The 17,602-nt window shown below is 42.3% G+C and overlaps 1 long non-coding RNA gene across 1 annotated transcript; it reads left to right on the top strand.

Moving 5' to 3' along the window:
* The first annotated feature begins 14,074 nt into the window (after positions 1–14,074).
* LOC136690851 (uncharacterized) lies at positions 14,075–17,220 on the top strand. Its single transcript, XR_010801793.1, has 4 exons — positions 14,075–14,139; positions 14,696–14,781; positions 16,227–16,332; positions 16,967–17,220. It is a non-coding gene; the product is annotated as an uncharacterized lncRNA (long non-coding RNA).
* Positions 17,221–17,602: the final 382 nt, after the last annotated feature.

The raw sequence follows: 17,602 nt of genomic DNA, 5'->3' as shown, positions 1-17,602 counted from the left end.
GCATGTGTCAGAACACACTTTGTGAAAATGCACAGTGGGCAGCTTCTCAGTGCTGGGATCTTGGGTTCAAGTCCCATCTGGGTGGAGTTTGCATGTCCTCTCCGTGTCTGTGTGGGTTTCCTCTGGGGTCTCCGGGTTCCTCCCACGTCCAAAACCATGGAGGTTAGGTGAATTGGCTTCTTTAGTGACTGAATGAGTGTGTATGTGAATGAATGTCTGTATGTGTGGGAGTGAATGTGTGTATGCCCAGATATGGATGGGCACTCTATCCTGGGTGAAACCCTAGTGCCCGATGCAGTCTTCCAGGTCGATGGTCATTCCTCTCTCTCTCTCTCTCTCTCTCTCTCTCTCTCTCTCTCTCTCACCTGACCTTAACGACCTCAGTGTGAAGAGACCGAAATGCCCTGTGCCAAAATTGTGCTCTTGAGTACAAACAAATATATTGCAGTATATGGTGTTTCAGTGCATTACTTTAAGTATGAAATGGTGAGTCTGGTAGTGTATATATTTATATACATATATATGTCCTCACAATTAACACCTGCAGTTAGAGCACTCAGGATAATGGACAGAGAGAGTTATGGCCTCTCTCTCTCCGTCTGTCCGTCTCTGTGTGCGCGACCCTGGAATCAGTGCTAATTACTACACATTAGCAGCACTTCACACAGCTGTGGGGGAGGCTGCCAGGGCAAAATGCACGCGCGCACACACACACACACACACACACACACACACACACACACACACACACAAAATACAGTTGTGAGTGTTAGTTTAAAATGCTACATCACTATCAATTATGCACAGTCTGAGTCAACAGTGCTCAGAATTCAAATCAGAGACGCTGCATACATCTTAACACCATCTTAAACTAAAACACCATTCTGAAACCTGCTAATGCAACATTTCTTCTGAAGTCAAGGTGTAAACTGCTGCATTAACAACCTTTGTGTTTCAGGAGGCTTTATACCCCTCTAGCTGACACATGGCACTGAGCATGGTGACACCAGACTTATGCACAGATGCTACAGAGCGCCTCATTTCATACTGAGATATATTCATATTTCGCTTTACTAGATTTGTGGGTTATGAATCTTGCTGAGGTGGAACTACTGGTTTTCTGCTCTTTAGGGTATAACAGTAACCTGGGGGTTGGTAGTTAAAAAAAAAAAAAAAAAAATATATATATATATATATATATATATATATATATATATATATGTGTGTGTGTGTGTGTGTGTGGGGGGGGGGTGTTTAGACCTGCATCTCCTCATGATAGAATTAATTACTGCAGTCCAGCTGAGACAGTGACATGAACTAAGACTCAAAATATTTAAAAAACTCCCCAAGAGCATGACTTTATAACACCAGGCAAGACTCCCTAGACATAGCTACTCATGATACCTCAACTCAAGACTCAAGAGTGGATCACTCACTCACCTCAGAAGCAGAATCTCAGAGGTTAATTATTAAATACTGTAGAGCGTAGTATTTAAAATGTTATATATAAAGCCAAAGTGCTGCACCTAATTAAGGAATTTAAATGGATACTGGAGTGTTTTAAAAAATGTATAAAAGGAAAGAAGAGGAACCAAGACTGTCTTTCAGAGGGAATTCTCATCAGCTCCAACAACTCACTAATTCCTCACTTAACACTGCACAGTGCATCTGCATCAGATTTCTGATAAATCAAAAGGGCAGCAGTTCAGTTCCACACTGTATCATCCTTCTTCAAGATGCTGGTCTTATATAACTCTGATGTACAGGGTTCACAGTGCTGAGGATTCTCTGACTGCAGCTCCACTGCCTCCATCTGTTGGAGAGGAAGTGCATCACATGGAAAAAAAAGGCAGTGGATATTGTTCTGTATGTGGTTTTACAAGCGAAAAGAAGACTACAGTACACTCTGAAAACCCGGTAGTACCCTCAAGGTTAAATATTCACTACCTTCAGGTAGGGTGATGAGACGTCTCGTTTTCCCCCAGGAATATCCCATTTTTAGTCTATGTCTCGGCGTCCAGACTTATTCTTCTGAAATATGTACATTTGTGTCAATTCAACAGCAACGACAAACTGCAGAAAAATCCACAGGAAACACACAAAAATCAGCCAGAAATGGATTTTCTTCACACAAATATATCATGAGATGATTTCACATAGGCATTATTAATTGCATGACATATAAAAATTCTTTGAGAGACCTGCTGGCAGAAAACCTGATTCACAGGTGTTTGGCACTTAGGGGTACAAGCGGGAGGCAGCAAGATATCACAGCGATGAAATGAGTGCTTCTAGTGTTAAACATCATCGTTTTAACAAATCTGTCTATGTTTCAGACAGGGGGCACATGTCATTAAGATGCATGTAACTAGTAAGTCTCAAGTCTTGACAATCAAGACAAGAGAGTCTCGAGTCAAGTCCCAAGTAAATACAAGGGAGTCTTGTGTGAGGCCCAAGTCTAAAGCTTTGAGTCCTAGTCAAGTCACCAGATGTAATGTCATTTCAATATTTAACACAATTGAGGCAGTTGATTAGTAGTATATTAAACTGAAATTAATCATAAAGTTTTTAAAGTTTGTAAAAAGTACTGGGACACCTACAGGAGCTTGTATGGCGTCACATCCTAAACTCACAAGCATTAATATATGGACCTGGTCTTTGCAGTTCTAACAACATGTGTGAGCTCTGCAGTAGCTCTGCATGTATTGATCAGCAAAATGTTTGGTATTTTTCTGCACTACTTGAACACTTTGTGGCTGAGATGCTGTGGTTCCTACATGCTTTAAATTTTCAGTAAAATCACTCACAGTGGACGGTGGAATATCTGGGAGGGATCAACAGAGGGAGAGAGCTTCATTCACATTAGCTGCTGTTTATCATTATGTCACTAAATTTGCAAGCTTGTTAGCCAGCTAGCTAGCTTACTGCTATATGTGAAATATACATAGCAGCCTCAAATGTCAAACAAAGTTTGAAGTGTCTGATATTGAGGGAAAAAAAAGATTATCCAATTTTTTGCATATAATGCATTTTGTTTTCTGATGGGTAGATATGGTTTCTAGTTCAAGTTTATTAGGTAGAAATGTCTGAGAATCTGAGCTACAGCAAACAACCACGCTACACTAGTATTAGCATTATTAGCATTAACTGATTTATATTTTAATATGAAATTTGCTCTTACTGAGTGTCTTCAAGTCCTCACATCAAGTCCAAAGAGACATTTTTCCTGCAGCAATAAGGGAAGTAGCACACTAAAATTTCAATGGAAAATGCTTTAGCTTTGAGTATAGCAAACATTTGCAAACCTACACACGTCTCTATTCAGAGCTGCTTTCATTTGTGGATGGTGAGTATAAACCACCCAACAGTCAAACGTCTCTGTAAAACCTTCTATGGCACATTCCAAATACTTTTTAAAATGGGGTGAAAGCCTACACTCTGTGGAGGCCAGTTCAGATGTGGAAATTATTCCTCACACTATCAGGGCCAGTGTTTCTCAGCATGGTCTTCTTAGAACACACCACTGCTAGGATAACCTGGTCATTTACTGTTGCTGAGCTGAGAACGGACTGTCTGAAATACCTGCCAATGATAATGCCACCTCTAGGGCAAAGGTGTTGTAATACTACTCATATTACCATAGGGGGGGCAATGTAGTGTCAGGAGTCTTGCCCAATGACTCATTGGTGTAGCACAACACAATCACCCAGACAAGAAAAAGAATACAAACATAATCTCTTACATGGGGCTTGCAGCTCACTGGATTTTTGATTATTTCAGTTCAGAAAATATTTAAAAGTGACCACATTTATTGTGTGACATTTTGTCACAGACATTGCAGGATTTAATAACACATTGAACAGTGCAAAGGGACTGTAACTGGGGTAAGAAATCTTCTTTGTTGCTTTTTTTGACACAAATTTGACCCTATTCTTTCAGTCAAGGTTTACTTACCACTACAATTCGGAAGCAATGGACTGACATTAACTATTGATTAAATATGTGAGTGTGACAATTACACATGTTTGACATGGGTCAGGCTGAATTGCCCCTTAATAGAATGTGGTTTAGGACCCCTGGGTTGTCAGCACCAGTTCTGCCAGCACAAATATTTTTGGAAAGTATTCGAAGATGCTTGTCTATTCCAAATAAAGAAAACATGAGAACCAGTTTTAAATGTCCACTGAAGACAGTGATAGACACGTGACATCCTGGTGCATGTTTTAAGATTGTCTAAACCACTCTTTTTTACAAGGCCATACCAGAATGTCAGTAATCTAGCCCTGTTTATGTGCTGTGTCCGATATCGCGTACTTCCAAAAGCAGTATGCGAGAAAGACTAGGGTGTCCGAATACATAGTATTCATCAAGCAGTACACAAAAGTCCCCAGATGACATACTTTATTGGGAGAACTTTTGGGAAAAGGATGAGGAAAAGAGCCCCGGTAAGTTTCTCCAAAAATAACAAAATTAAAACAATAGAGTTGGCGAACAGGACTTTTAGTGACTAGTGGGACTTTTGTTGTTGGTGGTGTGACATCATACATCAAAAGACATTGGTAAGATGGCAGATGTAGTTGGTCTGAAGTTGCATGGATACTGCACACTCACGTACTGAAACTGCATACTGCTTTAACGGTTGGGCACTGTGCACTGGATCCAATTCAGTAGGTACTGTTCAAGTACACGATTTCATATGCAGCCACAGACTGGGATTGGCTACTTGAGTTCTAGGGGTGTGATGCGTTTATTTAAATATACTACTCATCTCTACTCAGTATTTCAATCACTTTCAGGGTTGGAGAGGAGCAATATGAAGGGAGCAGTAGCAAAAGTTTCAGAGCACTAGCTCGAAGAACTCAATACCAAACTTGGTCTAGAGGCTAAGCTAACAGTAACACTCCATATCACTGGATTATGGGCAAAGGAAATCCAGAGAGAAAAAGCATTTATTTATTCATCATTTACTTTTTTGGGATAAAAAAATACTTCACTCAAGACTCGAGACACCTCAAGGGAACAGGCCCCAAAGGTTTGGTCTGAAGCAGGAAAAAGCTCAAGGTTTTTTTTTTTTTTTAAACCAAATTATTGGCTCACTCTCAGAACAACACTCACCAAGGAGAACTCAAGACTGAATGCTGAGGGACCTGAGGGAGCAGCTGAAATGCTCATCCAGGTGTCTTGGATCCTGATTACAATTGCGCAGCTGCTCTCTGTCTCCCTCTGGTGATGAGGGGAAGTTTCTTATACACTTCCTAGAACATTTAAATGTGTGGAGGTATTTTAAACTCTAAAAATATGCAAAACAACATTCAAACAAACAATTCAAAGTGGTTCTGCTGTTGTTCTGCTATGACATGAGGCAAAGAATCCATATCAGCACCTGTGTATGTGACATTTGAATTTGGAACCTATCTTCAGTATCGTAATAATAATCTGTTTACTGTGTATAATAACAAAGTTCTATGTGACCTTACACACTGGTGGGTGTTCTGTGAGGTGGGCATAAAAACTGCCTAAAGAAAATAGACTCTGTTGGCCGGACCAACCCATCAGGCAGTGGGGAATGCTGAGAAACTACAAAGCTGTTCACACACTACAGAGCAAACCAGACGTGTTTCTTAAGTCTAGATACATATTCCATAAACCTAGCCTTACAACATTAATTTTTCTCCTCAAACGTACTGTTTCACCTTAAAAGACATGGGGCTTTTGAACGTAAACAAACCAGGGAACAGCATTTCCCCACAGTCGATATTGCCTTTAAGGTGGAACTGCACTTCTGAATATCTCCTCTGATATCGCTGCAGACTGGCAAAGCTGCTAATGAAGTAACAGCACCTTGAAGGGTTGTCCCATTTTGTAGTGGAAGATTTAAAGCACTACACCTTCTAACTCAGTTCCAAGGGGCAAAATCACACTCGAACACCAGGGGTAGAAGTAAAAATATGAAATGGGATTGGGCCCATATCTGATTTGTGTAGTCAGGCTTTAGTCACTTTTGGACCTCAAAATGACAAACTAGTGCATGAGAAAACACAGGACACGAAAGCAAGAAGCTCCATTAAGGGCACCACATACTCCCCCAGTCAATACTGACACAATCAATCCCCTCCCCCTTTTCTTTTTCTTTTATTTCTATACTGACCTCTCTTTTTGGTCAAAACGTTCTGTGTTTGGCTTCTGTCTGAAGTGTAAGTTGACTTTAACTCAGTCTTTAACACGAGGTAAAATGGTAGGAATTGCTTGAAAAGAGGAAGAAAGGGTGAGAAAGTTTTTGTCCTCAGACAGAAACCGAACCCATTTAGTGACTGAGTGAGTGTAATGCATCTGAGATGGCTTTTGTCAGACGGATGGATCCGTGCTTTTTACACTTCTGACTCCTCTGCCCAACAGATTTTTTTAGTGTTAGAATTGCTCCATTTAAAATCGCCATGCCTTAAACGTTCTGTATTTAAATGGCCATCTAATCACTTGCGGAGAGAAAAGGAAACCACCTGATCTCCATCAAGAAAACCTGAAAAATACACTTAAGTGCTCTAGTTCCAGACATACCATTTAGACAAGGGAACAAAGAAAGATATTTTTTTCTGTGAGACTTTTATAATATAATGTAATATAATATAATATAATATAATATAATATACCCTCGCTGACTGAATTAATATGCCTTCAATGTGGTCTTTACTTGTATGAAATTTCATGATGAAATTTCTTGGAATAAATTACTTTCATTATATATATATATATTACATTACGTAAGAATTTTATTCTTATAAAGTTAACATTTTGTCATTTCAGTTAATGTCCCTTCCACAAGGCTCTAGGGTCCTGGGGTCCTAGGTTTAATCTCCGGTACCACTGTGTGTGAGGAGTGTGGTGTGTTCTTCCTGTGTGTGTTTACATTTCCCTGTGTGCTTCAGTTATCTCCCACAGTCCAAACACACATGCTGATAGCTCAAATTGTCCATAGGTGTGAGTATGTGAATGAAAATGTGTGATGCCCTGCATTTAATTGGATTTAATTCCTCATGCAAATTTGTTTTTTAAATGTATTTATTTATCTATCGGATAAATTTGTAATCATCCCATACATTATTCATTCATTCATTCTTTCATTCATTCTATGTAACCGCTTGTCCAGTTCAGGGTCGCGGTGGGTCCGGTGCCTAACCGGAATCATCGGGCGTAAGGCAAGAACAGATAAGAGATATATTTTATTCTGTTATTTTCTTTATTATTTAAATGTGTTAAGCATGTTAAAATTAGGGCGGCACGGTGGCGCAGCAGGTAGTGTCGCAGTCACACAGCTCCAGGGGCCTGGAGGTTGTGGGTTCGATTCCCGCTCCGGGTGACTGTCTGTGAGGAGTTGGTGTGTTCTCCCTGTGTCCGCGTGGGTTTCCTCCGGGTGCTCCGGTTTCCTCCCACAGTCCAAAAACACACGCAGGTGGATTGGCGACTCGAAAGTGTCCGTGTGTGTGAGTGAATATGTGTGTGTCTGTGTTGCCCTGTGAAGGACTGGCGTCCCCTCCAGGGTGTATTCCCGCCTTGCGCCCGATGATTCCAGGTAGGCTCTGGACCCCCCGCGACCCTAAATTGGATAAGCGGTTACAGATAATGGATGGATGGATGTTAAAATTAATCATTTTCTCTGCTTCCTTGTTTACTTTGTGGCCAATAGATGTCACTGTTGTCTGCTCCAAAAATTATGTCTCTTTTCTTTTCTTTTCTCAGTCCACCTTAAAACACACACAACCCATTTAGGGTCCTCCGCTTGTTTTCTCTCTCCATTATCACAGCTCTGTAATGCCTGTGCTTTGGTGTAGTGATAATGATAGAGTAAAGTTAGGTAACTGTTGGTGTGTTATGAAGTGTAGTGGTGGATATAGGAGATTTCTGCATATTTATGCGCCTCACATTCTGACCGTGCTCTTCCAAGGGCAGCCATATCTCTTATTAATATTGCATATTCTCATTCACTGTACGTAAAGATGTCTGGTAACGTGTGCAGTGTTCCTCCCGGAGCTGAAGTGCAGGCTCAGGTCTGATTGTGTCCGACTCTGATACATAATTCACACGGCGTCCTCACTAATCTGCTTGTGAACTTTCATGACCCTTGTCTGATGTGTTCTCTTTTCCAGTCCTCCTTCCTCCCAGTCATCCTCTGCAGTTCATATCCAGGCTCCACCTTTAGCAAGTACATCCATAGCAACTGTTGCTAGGTCAGACAAGCTTTAGAGTCAATCAGTAAAAATCACATTCACTTAAATAAAACAGTCACAAACTCTCTCACCTTTTTTTACCCCCCTTTTCTCTTTCTGTTTATTTCTATTTTGTCTACCTTTGCTCTCTCTCTCATTCTCTCCCTTCTTCTACAAACCCCAAAACTCCTACCTGAAGGTGCAAGGCGCCCTTGCCCTGAAGCACTTTCCCTAGCACTTGCACTCAGAGCAGCCTGGACAGTGAACTGGTCAATTTGAATGAGGCGTGTGATAAAGGAGGGGGCATGGTTCAAGCTCCACCGAGGAACAGTGTTCAGACCGAAGCCTATGTCCCTGATCGTATTACAGTGAATGCTATTGTTGCTCTGAGCTTTCCTCCACAGTCGGCCGAAGCTGCAGCCAGTGACCTTCTGGTTTCTCGGACGTCTGATTGGACGGTGCGGGTGAGGCTCCTCGGAGATGGTATCTAAAACTAGTTAGGCCGTCCCGGATGAAAAAAGAGCTCTGGAAAGGTCATCATAGCCCACTGATATCTGCTAACACACTTTGAATGGATCTCGTTTTTTATTCCTGGATTGATTCGAGCTCCGCGATTGATGAATATGCATCGGCCTAATGAATAAATAAATACGCAGCAGTGCACTGACATATACACTACTCCCTTTCTGTCATGACCTCTAATCAGATCGATCCCAGACATGAATAGTAGCGTTTGGAAACAGGGGGACGGACAAAAGAAGTCAAAAAGCCCTGAAGCAGCCTGATGCATTAAGGACGGATGAGCGGACGTCGTGTCCAACGAGCCAGAGACGAGATGCTACGGAGAGAAAGATATTAAGACTAATGTTCCCCGTGCACATGCCAATAGTGGAAGGCAGGACCATGCATCCTGGACCCAATTGAGCCCAGTGGCGCTCTCCCAGCTCCGGTGTGACTCAGGGCCCCATACTAGGCCCTGCTCCATCACTGCCAGCCTCTAATTAGATCAACACTAACCTCCCCCTCAACAACAGCCCCCATACATCAGGCTCTTTCACATGGCATTTCCGTCCATTTGCTCCATTAGCGTGTTCAGGCCAGACCGTCTGCTCTGGATGCTGCGGCTGCCTCCTGGCCACGCTCGTCACATCCAGGCTGCACGGCTGCATTAGACCCTATTAGACCCACTGGGTTGGAGGGCACGATTAAGTAGAATTGGCAGGAGGCTCTGATTATAGAGAGTGCACGTCTAATGTGAAGGCTTTGATAGTTTGAGAGGGGAAAAAAGAGGTTTTTATTTATTTATTTATATTTGAGCATCTTCACATGAGCCTAACCTCACCAACCTTTTAGCTCTACAATAATGTTCAGGCCCCCCACAGAGCAGGTATGATTTGGGAGGTGAATCACTCTCAACGCTGCAGTGACACTGACGTCACGGTGGTCTGTTAGTGTGTGTTGTGCTGGTACGAGTGGATCAGACACAGCAGTGCTGCTGGAGTTTTTAAACCCTTCAGTGTCACTGCTGGACTGAGAATAGTCCATTGACCAAAAACGTTCAGCCAACAGTGTTCTGTGTTCACTGACGAAGGACTAGAGGAGGACCAACATCCACTGTGCATCAACAGATGAGCTACTGTCTCCGACTTTACATCTACAATGTGGACCACCAAGGAAGGAGCATCTAACAGAGTGGACAGCGAGTAGACACAGGGTTTACAAACTCCAGCAGCACTGCTGTGTCTGATCCACTCGTACTAGCACAACACACACTAACACACATCAGTGTCACTGCAGCGCTGAGAATGATCCACATCATATGATCTTACAGAAAGATCTTATAGAATTATAATACATCAGTGTGCATTATGATCACTCCGGTTCCTGAAAAACATTCTCTGCACTCTTCCATTGTTGTGTTTGAAACCGTGTTGTGTGTAAAAGCTCATAACCGATGCCAAGCTTTACACTATGGGAAGTATCACTGCTGCTTTGTGGTGGCACGTGAGACACAACTTGTCAAAATCAGATATTTATATTTATCAGGTGTGTCACCGCAGCTTTAAGAGGGTGTGAATGCCTATAGCACACTAACGTCACTGGTGTTAAATTAACACTTCAAATTAAATACTTTTCTTTAGAGCCCAGTGTAGTTGAAGGGATCTCAAATGTAAAGCCTTGGTTGATCATTTAATTCTGGCAGTTTCAGCCTCAGTACATTTCTCATAGTTATGGAGCTGCATGCAACTTTAGATACAGCTATTATACACCAGTCAACCCTAAGATTATAAGCACCTCCTTGTTTCTGTCCATTCTGTCAGCTTCACTGACCAAAGACAGCTGAGAATGATCCACTACGCAAATCATACCTGCTCTGTGGGGGTCCTGATCATTGAAGATGATGGGTGAAATAGGGCAAGGGTCAAAGTATGCAGAGCAACCGGTGGACTACAGGCTGTAATTGTAGACCTACAAAGTGCTCCTGTGGGGTCAGTGGAGCTGAGAGAATGGACAGTGAGTGTAGAAACAAGGAGGTGATTGTAATGTTTTAGCTGATCAATGTGTTGCGCTGTGTGAGACATATCAAAGACGCTAAACAAAAGCCTGTGTTTATTTGCAGATGTAAAGTAATAACTCAGTAACGCAGAGAGTGATATTACAGATATTCATCAGGTATTAATCAGGTAAACAACAGAGGAACCTGAATCCATCTTCTCACACACACACACACACACACACACACACACACACACACACACACACACACACACACACATATCTCCAAACACTGCTGTATGTGTGTTCCTGTGTACTCTGTCACACACATGACTGATTCTCTCTCTCTCTCTCTCTCTCTCTCTCTCTCTCTCTCTCTCCATCTATTTTCATGATCCCTCACTTCATTTCCTTCGAACACATTCTCCTAATCCCTCTGCCTTGTGCTATCAGACAGTTCACTGGAGTCACTCTCGCTCCAGCACACACACACACACGCACACACACACAAGCCAGACCGACCGCCATTACCATGGCAACGGGACCCAGGCCGCGGTTACAGTCCCCATGGTTGCTGCCTGAGCACTGGCTACTCCAAATGACTCCAACGTGCAATTTGAAATTGGTCGAGTTTCCCCGGCCACTCTGACTGGCCTTTGGTTGGAATTACAGTCCAGGTTAAAGAGCTTCTCTCTCTCAGAGTTCAACACCAGTGTGTCCTCACCCTGAGACACATCCACTCTGCTTAGGTGTGTAGGGGTTTCAGCTAGTTCAGTGCAGAAAGCAGGCAGTGCCCCTAGATTAGACTTCTAGAAAAGCCAGTTGGAAAATGGGGATGTCCTGAAATGTCAGACATTTTTGTGGAAAATTAGCAGAGAGAGAGGGAATAAATTCTGTGAAATTTCCTCATTTACCTTTGCTTTGTTGTGAATTCAGTTTTCAGTAAAAAAAAAAAAGTTAGCCCACCAACACACAGAATGTGAAACAAGACCACCCAGTCAGTGTCCTGTGATCTGCCTAAGTCTGAAAAGATAAAATTTATTGTCCTTCTCGGCTTCTGACATAAAATGCAGATACTTTAGAATTGTCCCGCCCCCTCGTCTGAGGTGTCCAATCACAGTGTTTATGTGAGAGCACAAAGATGAGGTTAAACACAGCAATATAGACACAACGGGAATGGAGAAATAGTCCAAGTTAAGGTTTCCTTAAAATAAAATTGGTTGCACAAAACATTTCCTTAAGGTTTTATTCTTATCTTTGTCTTATCCCTTTAAGGAATCCCTTAAAGTCCATTAAATCGTTGCACAAAACACCTTAGCAACCAAATTAAGGAAAACAATATAAGGTACCTCTGATATTGTCTTAACCGCAACATGGTGGAGTTTATGGTGATAAAGGAACGTATCCCGAGGACAGTGTTCCACGACCGGAACTGGATCTAAAACCCACTGGATACGCCTAATGAAGAACAGTTGGCTGTAAATCATACATTTGATCGGCAATTAATCCATGATTTATTTAGTCGTCTTGAGTTGGATCACACGACTTTCCGCAGTTGTTCTCTTCGTGCCTGCAATGCAGTTAATGATTGTTCACCAATTTCACGCTACGGGATCCTTCCAGTAATAGGTGAGGTATTTCATGCCAATAAGTCAACAGTATTCCACATCATTCACCAAGTTTCAAATGCCCTCACTATTTTACACATGCTTTTATTGTACAGGGTGGGCCATTTATATGGATACACCTTAATAAAATGGGAATGGTTGGTGATATTAACTTCCTGTTTGTCTCACATTAGTATATGTGAGGGGGGAATCTTTTCAAGATGGGTGGTGACCATGGCGGCCATTTTAAAGTCGGCCATTTTGGATCCAACTTTTGTTTTTTCAATGAAAAGAGGGTCGTGACAGATCAAACTTATTGGGAATTTCACAAGAAAAACAATGGCGTGCATTCCCATTTTATTAAGGTGTATTCATATAAATGGCCCACCCTGTATTCCTCAACCAATTTGGTTTTCTTTTTTTCTTTTCTTCCTTTTTTTCTGAAAAATTTGTGAGCTGGTACAAGACAAGTGCATGTAAACAACGGTTTCCATGGAAACAATAGAATTTTACTCACGTAAATATCTGTTAATACAGTAAATCCTTACGTAAGGAAATCTTTTAAAGGATACTGTGCAACACCCAGGGCGGCATGGTGGCGCAGCATGTAGTGTCGCAGTCACACAGCTCCAGGGACCTGGAGGTTGTGGGTTCGATTCCCGCTCCGGGTGACTGTCTGTGAGGAGTTGGTGTGTTCTCCCTGTGTCCGTGTGGGTTTCCTCCGGGTGCTCCGGTTTCCTCCCACAGTCCAAAAACACACGTTGGTAGGTGGATTGGCGACTCAAAAGTGTCCATAGGTGTGAGTGAATGTGTGTCTGTGTTGCCCTGTGAAGGACTGGCGCCCCCTCCAGGGTGTATTCCCGCCTTGCGCCCAATGATTCCAGGTAGGCTCTGGACCCACCGCGACCCTGAATTGGATAAGCGGTTACAGATCATGAATGTGCCTTAAGTGTAATACTTACAGCAAAAACCCAGAGCTTTTGCCCCTCTCTCCTCACTGTTCGCCGTGGTCGGGGTGAACAGTGAGAAACTCATTGTCATTTAAAGGAGCAGGTGCTGGAAAGATGCGTGGAAGGAGAGAATGGGAGAGGGTGAGTGAGACAGAGCACAAGAGCAAATTGAAGAATAACAAGAAAGAGGAAGAAGTGTATATGAAAAATAAAGGGAGAGATGAACTATGCATACAGGAGGAGAAAATGAGAAAGGCAGATACATGCACCAAGAGAAAGAGAGAGGGAGAGAAAAAAAGAGAGAGGATAAATGAGGGCAAGAAAGGAAGGAGCATATAAGAGAAAAGTGAAAAAAGACATAAATACAAATAGAGAGCACATGACTAAATAGAGAGACAGACAGAAAGTAAATTATATAGAGAGAAAGCGACAGATACATACGTATCTAAGAGAGAGAGAGAGGGAGATATTAATTGGGCTTATGGCAGCTCGGTTCACCCTCACACGCTCGGCCCATTATTTTTTGACCCTTCTGCAGACTCTCCTCCCACCTCGCCGTGTTTATGAATCCCCTCATCATGTGACAGTGTGATGGGCTCTTGTTTGCTTTGTTCTGGGGACGAGGTTTGAAAACACTCTCTGTGGCCAGCGTGAAAAGAGCGGGACTCAAGCATGTCTTTGCGTGAGAAAGTGTGTGTGAGAGTAAGAGCTGGTTTTCCGTGCTGACGCAGGAACAAGACAAACAATATGGGGGTGGGGTGTTTCTGGGGGTGGGGTTTTGATGGTGAGGTTCTGTTAGAAGCATGATGGGACCTTCACACTTTAATGAGGCCTTTGTAAGAGAACAGTGGTTCGGATGGATTCCGTAGCTCCTTCGCCTCCGAGGTATTGATTTAAACTCGGCCTGTAATTAGCACACACAAGGGAACGGTGCGAGAGCTGTCAGGACACGAAAGTTAATCTTATGCAAGAACGCTTCAACCTCACTTGTCATAATGATTCATCGTTTGTACACTGCTGTGAGCCTGGAGAGGTGACAGCCTTGTATTAAGAGACTATAGCACCTTAATACATCATACTACACCCACAGTAAATAATTCATTATTGATCTAGTACTGAGAACGCTCCGTTTTTCAAAAGTGTAAACATGCACTTTTTTAAAAAATATATACATAAATAACATATTGGGTAAAGCAATATGTAATGAGCAATTATTGATAGTGTAAAGGCAAAAGAGACAATGGAGAGGAACAGACCAGGATCAAGTGATAGGTCTATGGCTCCATGACCAGTTTGTAATTAATAGGAAAATTTGATAATTTTTTTTTTTTTTGGACAGTTGTGGTAATAGACAACAGTTGCTGCTAAAGTTACTACGGCAATAGTATCACTCAAACTTGCCAATCAAACTGACTGTTTATCCTGCCTGTTCATTCACTAGAGTGAGCGAGAAGGACAGAAGAGGTTTAGCATCCTGTCACCCTGTCCTTTAATGGCCAGGACCCCCACAAGACCACCACAGAACAGGTATGATTTCAGGGGTGAATCATTCTCAGCACACAGCAAAAGATAAGCTACTATCACTGACTTACATACAGGAATAGACCTAATTGAACAATTAAATCTGCAGTCTTGGTTCTCTGTTTGCTTTCTATATAGCTATAAAATTCATGTAAGTTTAAGACAGCATTAACATAACATTTAAGATAACCATCATTAACAGAAATATTTGCTGCAGAGACAAAACAGTTGCCTTTGTAAAAAGCTTTGTAAAAAAACTTATTTCATGTAGCTTTTAGAGCATAAATCAGTTTGAGTATAACGTCAAATCATTTAAGGAGGCAGAATGCTGCCAAGCTCTGTTTAATCTCAGAACTCAGAAGCAATTGAAATATTATTATAGAATCATTTAAGGTGGAACAGAGCACTGCACCATTTAAGGTGGAATGGTTGGCCAGTTTGTAATTTTTGCTAGAATGCCTTCCTTGTTGTCAGAGGCGTCTTATTTGTCATTCAGAATGAAATCAAATGATTAAACCTGCACATTTCTACAGCCACGTTTGTGTTTACAAAAGAATCAGCATCAGTTATAGCCCATTAGCTTACTCCTCATCATGGTTCTGTCACTGTGCCATGTTTCCCCGACACAGACCAAACTCTTATCGCGCTGCGGACACTAGGAGATTGTTCCTAACTTTGGTTGATGTTGTAACTTCATGTTGTGAGTATTTCAAACTGCATTAAACCATAATTTACATTTAAACTAATACTAACTGCAAGGAATTTTACCATGGTTCACAGTGAATTTTGTGTCTAGTGTCTAACAGAATAGACAGTGAGTGGGCACTGGTTCCATCATCACTGCTTGGTGGTTACCTGTTTGCTATCTCAAATGCTAATGGCTGATATAGCTTATCAGAAGGGCCTGTTTGGCATCTGCCTGCTGGCTTACACCACTTCTCAGCAGAAGCTCTTGACAGAGGGAGCTTGTTGTCATTGCCAGTATCTGGCATTCTGTTTACGTTGCTGCTGGCTGTTGCTGATGTCGAGCACATCCTATTTGCAGTTGGTAGCAATTTGCTAACACCACTGCTGCACTAGTTGCTGCTGATATCAGCCACTGGAGTGCGTCCTCACAAACACTCCTCTGTGTTTGGCCGTATGCTGGTGTTGCCTGTGGAAGCACATCCTCATTGATGCTAACTGGTGGCTAGCAGGCTGCTGACTCTGCTGCAAATTTACAGTGACTCTCAATTTTGGGAGCATGTTTTTTTCACCCTGGTGTTCAGTGCTGCTCTGAACTGGCCACTATGTACTTTGTATGTAGTACTATTGTTGCTGTTTCTTAATGTTTTACATTCTTTGTTCTGTGCATTTTTATTTGGAAGTGCTTTTTGTTCTTGAAAAGAACCTTATATAAATTAAGGTATTATTATTGTTGTTTTTATGTTTATTATTAACTCCATTACCAGAAGCTACTGAGAAGAACTGCAGAATGGAATGAAAATGGATGAGCTACAGTCTCTAAATGTACACCAGCAAAGAGCTACAAGAGAGGGGTCTCTTTTAATGCCACCAGTGAGTGTCTATATCTAGGCAGGTTCATGCAGAACATGCATACAACACAGGAACACAACAGGAACACAACCTGAAGCTAGGTCACGTAGCCTCGCGTAGTTTCTGCTGCTAAAACTATACCTGCTTTTATGACTCCCTCTTATTTCCACTCTTCCTTTTCTTGCACACACTTCAAAAACAAGGCGAGGTGCTTTTCAAATCACACAGACCTGGAACAGCTTCTTCCTCACGCTGCATCTTCACTGGGAACGGAGACGAGAAACTGGGAAGAAGCAACAGTGGTGTTTACGAAAGCGAATCTGGAAAACTGAGCTGTGGGAATAGGCCGAGTGTTTTGTCAGCCTTTGATTCGTCACATTTCCAGACGAAGATGGGAGCGAGCGAAGCACCTGTTCTTCTGCAGTTTTTCTCTCTGATCTGGAGCCCCTTGTCTTTCTCGAGGACACGTGTGAGCAAAATAAGCGAATAAATAAAACACACAATAGTACAAACAACCCACAGCTATCTTAAAAGAATGGTACAGTAGCAGCTGTGAACCCCGGTGTGTCGATGGGCTAATAAAACACACAGTATAAATATTTAAACTCTCAATATAGGGAAGTGAATGTTTCTTTTTTGTTTATTTGCTCGGTAGGAAATGGACACTGAGGTGGATGGCTGGAGGAGGACAAGATTTCTCGGATAAGGATTTCTTCAAGTTTGTTGTTTGATCTCTCAGACAACGTGGCCGCACAACAAGCCCCTGATTCCAAACATCACTGAAGTGGAGCAAAGGCCTGGAATTATCTACTTCAGAATGCCCCCTTCTTTTCTCAAGTGGCTTTTCCAAGGCTTTCCCTCATTGATCCCGATGCTGCTTTCCAATCTCCAGCTCAGTCTGGACTTCATGAGCACTAATTAAACAGTGGTGGGTGACACAGAGACATAAGAGGCTGATTTCTACCTTAGGAAAGATGCATGTTTATGGGTGGTCTTAGGTCAGGTGTTCAGTGTGCACCTCTACAACACTCTCCTGTCGGTCCAGGCCCAGTTCTTGCTATTTAGAGTCACCTAAACATGATGCCTAAACACTTCCCCAGTATCGTACTTTTGACTTGGGCTCCACAGACCATCTTCTCTTCTTTGCATAATTTTTCTGTCAGAAACCTTTGACCTTGAGCAGTGCCCCTGGTGGATGTGTTGCTTAACGTCCAGATTAGTGTAAAAGGTGTTTCCAAAGTCTTAATGAAATGTCTGTGACCTGTTTTGGTCAAAAAACCACAGCAGTGTT

Source organism: Hoplias malabaricus, chromosome 1, assembly GCF_029633855.1.
Source record: "Hoplias malabaricus isolate fHopMal1 chromosome 1, fHopMal1.hap1, whole genome shotgun sequence".
NCBI classification, from domain to species: Eukaryota; Metazoa; Chordata; class Actinopteri; order Characiformes; family Erythrinidae; genus Hoplias; species Hoplias malabaricus.
This window is presented reverse-complemented; position numbering and strand designations above follow the sequence as displayed.